At 49.1% G+C, this 7,500-nt stretch overlaps 1 pseudogene; it reads right to left on the bottom strand.

Moving 5' to 3' along the window:
- Positions 1-5,951: 5,951 nt before the first annotated feature.
- Positions 5,952-7,500, bottom strand: part of LOC126431199 (large subunit ribosomal RNA) — a 2,980-nt pseudogene continuing 1,431 nt past the window's right edge.

The following is a 7,500-nucleotide window of genomic DNA, read 5'->3' as shown; positions in this document are numbered from 1 at the left end:
TATAACTAGTAATCCATCTGTTGGTGTTGTGCCAAATGCCCCTATTGATCTTAGTAGTATGTTTCTTTGAATTCTCCTCACAGCCATGGAAGGCTTCAGAAGGCGCAACCTGTGGGCCCACAAACTTGATCCATATCCCATTATTGACACTAGCAGGCTGCCGTGGTATAGTTTGATGACATTTGGCGGTAAGTGAAATCTTTGCTGCCCGATCCTTATTAGTTTATGCATTATCGCTAGTGTCTTTCCTCCTGTTTGTTCAATATGGGTCCTAAAATTCCATCCTTGATCCAGGTAGACACCCAGATATTTACTTACATTTTTTCTTACTACAATTGCGTTGTCGATCCTGATTGACGGATCTCTTGCCATTTTCCCTTTCAGGAGCATATAGTTCGATTTTTGAGGCGCAATTGCCATTTTAGAATTCCTACACCAGGCACTCAGGATATCCATTATGTTTCTACTTCGCCCTTCTAGTTGTAGTCGGCTATTACCATGTGTTAAGATTAGCAGGTCGTCCGCGTATGCAACGGCTCCCAATACTGATGCTTCCTGCTGCAGGGAATGCAGCAACGGCTCCATATTTATATCCCAAAATACGGGGCCGCAAACTGATCCCTGTGGACATCCTTTAGTGATGTTCTTGGTCACAACCGCATTCGGGGACGTCATCTGTACCACCCGGTCTCTACAGTAGCTCTTGAAACATCTGTATAGTGCCGCCGGACACTGCATATCCTGCAAGCAGGTAAACAGCGCCGGCCACCACAGATTATCAAACGCCCCTGAGATGTCCACCATCACTCCTAGAACATATGTGCAGTTCGACGAGCTGACAAGTTCGGCCGCCGTGTTGATGGCGTCTTCCGTCGATTTTCCACGGCGGAAACCGAATTGCCATTCGTGCATTCCTGCCATTTCCCGGTGACCAGTCAATCTCGCACAGAGCAATTTCTCAAGGGCTTTGCCCAAGGTATCTAGCAGACATATTGGCCTGTATGCTTTGTGTTCTGTTGGGTCCTTGTCTGGCTTCTTTAGTATTATTATTTCTGCTCTTTTCCATCTCCTTGGAAAAGTACCTCTTTCCAGACATTTATTATATAGGTTTGCCAGTATCGGGGCTATTTTTCCTTTTATTGCTTGAAGTACCTCAACCGTGACCCTGTCGGGTCCGGGAGATTTTCCTCTTTTTAGGTTTGATATTACGTCTACCACCTCCTGCGGTGAGAAGGGGTAGACCATTGTATTGTTGTTGTATTCTTCTTGTGCTCTCTCTCTTATAGCCGCCTGCTCCGGTGTGTCCTCAGAGGGATCATCATCCGGTAGCAGGGCTTGGAGGAGCACCGTTATTGTTTCTTGTCTGGTTGTGGTCATTCTATTTTCGCCTGGTATTCTTATAGATGATAAGACTGTTGGAGCTCTTATTTTTTCCCTAGCTAACTTGTATGGCTTTCCCCAGGGATCCATTGCCAGGTTATTTCTTACGAAATTTTCCCAGCTTCTTTTTCTAACTTCTATAATTTCTCTTTTATATCTCTCCCTTAGTTGTCTGTATATACGCAGTCTATGCTCCCTGTCTTGTGGGTTAAATGTGCGCTGATACCTGCGTCTTGCCCTGCGCGTAGCCTGACGTAGGTCACTTAGTTCTGGAGTCCATGGTGCCGGGTGCACGCTTTGGACTCTGCTTCTCTTTGGTACGACTGCTTCTATTACTTCCTTTATACTTTGAACTATCTGCTCCGCTGTTTCATCAACCTCGAGATCCTCATCCAGCTCTGGCGGGCTGTACTCCCGGGAGAGTCTTTCCCAGTCTACCTTTTTATAGTCATATTCTGAAAGCCATTCCTGTGGCGCCACATTCTGTTCTGATTTTAGTATATACTTTATTACATTATGATCACTGGTCGTTGCATTCTCCAATACCTCCCATTTATCTATTTTATTGGTAGCCCTGTTATTTGCCAGTGTTACATCTATATTTGTTTTTGCCCCTGCTCTATTTGAATATGTTGGTATCTCGCTAGGTGCGTTTATTATATCTAGATTTAATTCACTTATTGCATCTTCTAATTCCTGACCTTTTTCGTCTTGTTCTCCGCTGTGCCACAGGAATGACTTTGCGTTTGCATCCATTGCTATGATTACTTGATGGCCCTGTAGAGTTCTACATATTTCCTTTAGTTGTTCTAGGTACATAGTTATTGGCTCTCTATACTGACAATATATTGATACTAAATACCACTTAGTGTTTTTGGCGTGTACTTCGATTGTTACAACATGTTCATTTGTAAATTGATTTAATACTATTGTTCTTATATTACTATTTAAAATTACTATTGCAGACATTGGTCTTTCTCCCTTCATGATTATTTGAGCCGTGGCTGTCATTCCTGGGATTTTACCCTCCCGGGAGTACGGTTCTTGCAAGCATAGTATGTCAGCTTTAAGTTCTTCTGCTAATTTACGCAACTCGTAGTTTACTTGTACGCTTCTCATTGTATTAATTTGGAGAACTAAAAGATCCATTACGGATGATATGTATGGTAATGATCTTCTGGCCATGTCTTATTGGGGTCAAATCCTATTCGGCCGTATGTTGTTACCATTTGTATATATATATTTTCCAAATTGTATTTTACGCCTCTTCTTTCGTATACTTGCTTTACTATTTCCTGTAATTGTTCGTGTTCCGTGGGGATTCCGGCCGCGGCTAGCTGAATGCAGTCAGCGTCCGCCAAAGCTGGATAAGTAATTCTCGAGCCGTTTGTGTGCCCCACTCTCACTAGTTGGCGTAATGCAGTGGTTAGCAGACCGGGTTCTTCTAGTCTTGCCATCTGCAGTGCGTTTTCGCATATCTTATAAGTGTTCTTTGGGTCCATTGCATTATATGTGTCACTCTTGCTTGACTGATTGTTTTTATCTTTTATGTGTTCTGAGTGGTCTCTTTTGGGCGAGCTCGGTCGTCCGTCCTCGCCCTTCATCGGCGTTTTCTTTTCATTAAAAACGGACGACCGAGGTCGTCCGTATTTCTTTCCTATGTTGTTCTTTTCTATGTCTTTGTTTTGTCTCTGTGTTGGTGTAGTGTGTTGTGTCCTGGGCGCCTCTGGTCGCCCATCTCTGCCCTCCATCGGCATTTTCTTTTCATGAAAAATGGGCGACCGAGGTCGCCCTTCTGTTTGTACTTGTGCTTCTTGCGTGTTCATTGTTTGTACTTGTGCGTCTATCATGCTTATTGTTTGTACTTGTACATCCCTTGTTGTATTTTGTTTCTTGTCTTGTATCAGTGTTTCTCGTTGTGTCTTGGGCACCTCTTGCTTTCTATCTCCGCTCTCCATCTGCATTTTCTTGTCATAAAAAACGGGCGACCGAGGTCGCCCTTGTGTTGGTGTTCTTTCAATGGGAGTATTGGCAATACAGTTTTGTGCTGTACATGTTTTGTGTTGATTGTTATCCCGTTTGTTATCCCGTGTGTTTTTTGTTGTTCCCTTATTTTCAGGTTGTTTATCTGTGATTTCTTTTGCATCTTTTTCCCTTGCCCCTACTGCTTCTCTGATTTTCATGCCCCTTAGCGTATCTCTTAGTTGCTTGCTTGGTGATTTATGCTTCTTTCTTTTCTCTTGGGGGTTAATCTCCATAATCTGTCCTTTGTATAAGTCTTCCTAGTAACAGCTGATACGTGGGGCATTCTTTGGAGTTTGGTGCTCTACATTTTCTTTTTCCCCTTCTATTGCATGGTATACATGTCTCAGGTCTGTTCTTCTCTGGGCACTCTTTCTTGTTGTGGTTGTCCGTTCCACAGTGACCACAGGTGGGGTCACCCCAGGTACAGTACTTCTGTACGTGACCCAGATCCATACATCTGTGACACCTGGGTACCACGCAATAATCTTTGACCGCGACTGAACTATACTCCACATATACTCTACCATTTTGTATGAGTTCTTTTCTCAATGTTGGGGAAACCTCAACTACTTGATGTCCCGTATCTCTGTCTTTTCTCCCCATTCTAAATTTTGGTCTAAATTCCTTTTTGAAGTCTTGTGGGCTCATTTTTTCTTCAAAATTCTGAGTGTAAATACACTCCGTTAGTTCCTCTGGTGTCAACCTATTTGACACATCAAATACAGTCATTAATGGCCATCTTTTCTTTGTCCTCTCACATATTACCGATCTCTGTAAATCTTTGTGCCCCATTATTGTGTTCCTATCCTGTTGGGTGGGAGTTTCCACTATGACTGCATTTTTTGCAACTACTACTTTGTTTATTTTGACTTTTGCTTTGGTTGGATTAATTACTCTTGTGAATATTTCCTTCACCTCTTTTACGCTCTGTCCTTCTTTTGGCTTCAAAAATAATGCCACTCCTTGTTTTGCTGTCACTTTTTCTATACTTTCTTTCATATTGATTTGTTGTTTCTGTGGTCCTCCTGCCACCACTGTGGCGTATGTTTTTGTTTTTTCGGCTATTATTTGTTTATTTTGTCGTTCCAGCTCTTGTATCCTACCTTCAAGCTGGCTTTGGGCAATTGCCCATAGGGCCAGCTTGTCTTTTATTTCATTTAGTCTGTCATTGCTCATCTTCCCTTTATCTGTCACCAGTAGCGCATTTATCTCCTTTAGCCTTTCGGCTGCGCTCTTTATTTCATTTTCATCATTCACCTCGTATCGCTCGGAAGTCTCTCTCTCTGTATTTTCCGCCATGATTCTGAGAGAGACCAAAGAGTTGAGAGCCCGTCTCTTTCCCCGGACCGGCTCTTCTGGCATGGGGGGAGGCTAATTGCAGCTCGCTCACCAGTCCCGCCCCTGGACCAAGAGCTTTGTGAGCTGCCGGGTTTAGCGCGCCGTTTCCAGCGCACTAGTCCCCTTCCACGACTGTGCCACTGGGGATTTCACCCGTCCCTCCCCGGCAAATGCCCAGCGCATTCCGGAGAGGCGGATTCACCTCTCGGCCTTCGCCCCCTACTAGGCCGAGTTTCCACCCTAAGGCCTTGGACCCAGCCCTACTCAGGTGCTGGGTCGGTCCCCCAGACTTTCGGGGGTCTGGCCCCATCTAACCTAGCCAGGGACGTGTTACCACGCCCTGGTTTGGCGGAGCATGCCGAAATCCCCGACATGGCGCTGAGCCTTTGCCGGCTCAGGCCACGATCCCTCCCCAGCGAGTACAGCCGTGGGAAGAACTGGACAGATGTTGTGTCCTTGTTGACGCAGCTCCCCCTGCGCCATGCACCCTTTGCTTTCGCTTTGGGTTGGGGGACTTTTAACGTCGTCCATGACGTGAGGAACTGCAGTGGCAGGACCGCAGGGTTCCGGGATCGTCGTGAGACTTACCCTCATACCCCCGCCCCGCCACCGCGCTCAACTCAGGAGAGACAGCTGTTATGTCTCTCGTAACGCAGCTTCCCCTGCGCCATGCACCCTTTGCTTTCGCTTGGGTTGGGGGCATTTAACGTCCTGCCATGACGGGAGTTTTACGTCCTGCCTTGACACACGACAACCCACACCTATCGACGCAGCCCGGAAGGTGTTAAGGGAGTCAGTCCGGGTCTTATATGTGGAGTTTTACATCAACGAGACGGTGCGGCACTCAAACCCGAGTTACGTTCCCCGGAGGGTCTCCACACGTACTGGGGGATCATGACCGACCATGTCTCACCCACCGCTTTTGATAATTCACGGTGGGCCAGTGCGGACCAGTGTGGGTTGCACCCAGTTAAGGGCTAGCCTTTTAACGTCATGCATGGACGGCCCTTCCCGTGTTAGCTTCGCCCCATCTTGTGGGGGTACTGAGCGCCAGGGCCACGTCAAGGCCACGGGATAGGACATTGCGGTCCCCGCCCCACTCAGGTTCCTCTGAGCCCTGCTGAAGACAAATTTTCAGGGAATCAGAGGGTCTCCTGGCGGTTTTAACCCAGTTGTCGGGAGGCAACACACCTCCCCCGGGTGACGCCACGCAGACCGCTTTCCCAGCGAGTAGATAGGGACAGCGGGAATCTCGTTAATCCATTCATGCGCGTCACTAATTAGATGACGAGGCATTTGGCTACCTTAAGAGAGTCATAGTTACTCCCGCCGTTTACCCGCGCTTGCTTGAATTTCTTCACGTTGACATTCAGAGCACTGGGCAGAAATCACATTGCGTCAACACCCGCTAGGGCCATCGCAATGCTTTGTTTTAATTAGACAGTCGGATTCCCCCAGTCCGTGCCAGTTCTGAGTTGATCGTTGAATGGCGGCCGAAGAGAATCCGCGCACCCGCGCGCCCCCGGAGGAGCACGCTAAGGCGGACGCGGCCTCGCAGCAAGGAAGATCCGTGGGAGGCCAAGGCACGGGACCGAGCTCGGATCCTGCACGCAGGTTGAAGCACCGGGGCGCGAACGCCGCGCAGGCGCGCGCATCCTGCACCGCCGGCCAGCACGAGGCCGACCAACGGCGAGAGCAGACCACGCCCGCGCTAAACGCCCGCACTTACCGGCACCCCTACGGCACTCACCTCGCCCAGGCCCGGCACGTTAGCGCTGACCCACTTCCCGACCAAGCCCGACACGCCCCGATCCTCAGAGCCAATCCTTATCCCGAAGTTACGGATCCAATTTGCCGACTTCCCTTACCTACATTATTCTATCGACTAGAGGCTCTTCACCTTGGAGACCTGCTGCGGATATGGGTACGAACCGGCGCGACACCTCCACGTGGCCCTCTCCCGGATTTTCAAGGTCCGAGGGGAAGATCGGGACACCGCCGCAACTGCGGTGCTCTTCGCGTTCCAAACCCTATCTCCCTGCTAGAGGATTCCAGGGAACTCGAACGCTCATGCAGAAAAGAAAACTCTTCCCCGATCTCCCGACGGCGTCTCCGGGTCCTTTTGGGTTACCCCGACGAGCATCTCTAAAAGAGGGGCCCGACTTGTATCGGTTCCGCTGCCGGGTTCCGGAATAGGAACCGGATTCCCTTTCGCCCAACGGGGGCCAGCACAAAGTGCATCATGCTATGACGGCCCCCATCAACATCGGATTTCTCCTAGGGCTTAGGATCGACTGACTCGTGTGCAACGGCTGTTCACACGAAACCCTTCTCCGCGTCAGCCCTCCAGGGCCTCGCTGGAGTATTTGCTACTACCACCAAGATCTGCACCGACGGCGGCTCCAGGCAGGCTCACGCCCAGACCCTTCTGCGCCCACCGCCGCGACCCTCCTACTCGTCAGGGCTTCGCGGCCGGCCGCAAGGACCGGCCATGACTGCCAGACTAACGGCCGAGTATAGGCACGACGCTTCAGCGCCATCCATTTTCAGGGCTAGTTGCTTCGGCAGGTGAGTTGTTACACACTCCTTAGCGGATTCCGACTTCCATGGCCACCGTCCTGCTGTCTTAAGCAACCAACGCCTTTCATGGTTTCCCATGAGCGTCGATTCGGGCGCCTTAACTCGGCGTTTGGTTCATCCCACAGCGCCAGTTCTGCTTACCAAAAGTGGCCCACTTGGCACTCCGATCCGAGTCGT

This window comes from Schistocerca serialis, unplaced genomic scaffold (assembly GCF_023864345.2).
Source record: "Schistocerca serialis cubense isolate TAMUIC-IGC-003099 unplaced genomic scaffold, iqSchSeri2.2 HiC_scaffold_1080, whole genome shotgun sequence".
Classification (NCBI taxonomy): Eukaryota; Metazoa; Arthropoda; class Insecta; order Orthoptera; family Acrididae; genus Schistocerca; species Schistocerca serialis.
Note: the sequence above shows the minus strand (reverse complement) of the source record. Positions and strands in the feature narration are given on the sequence as shown.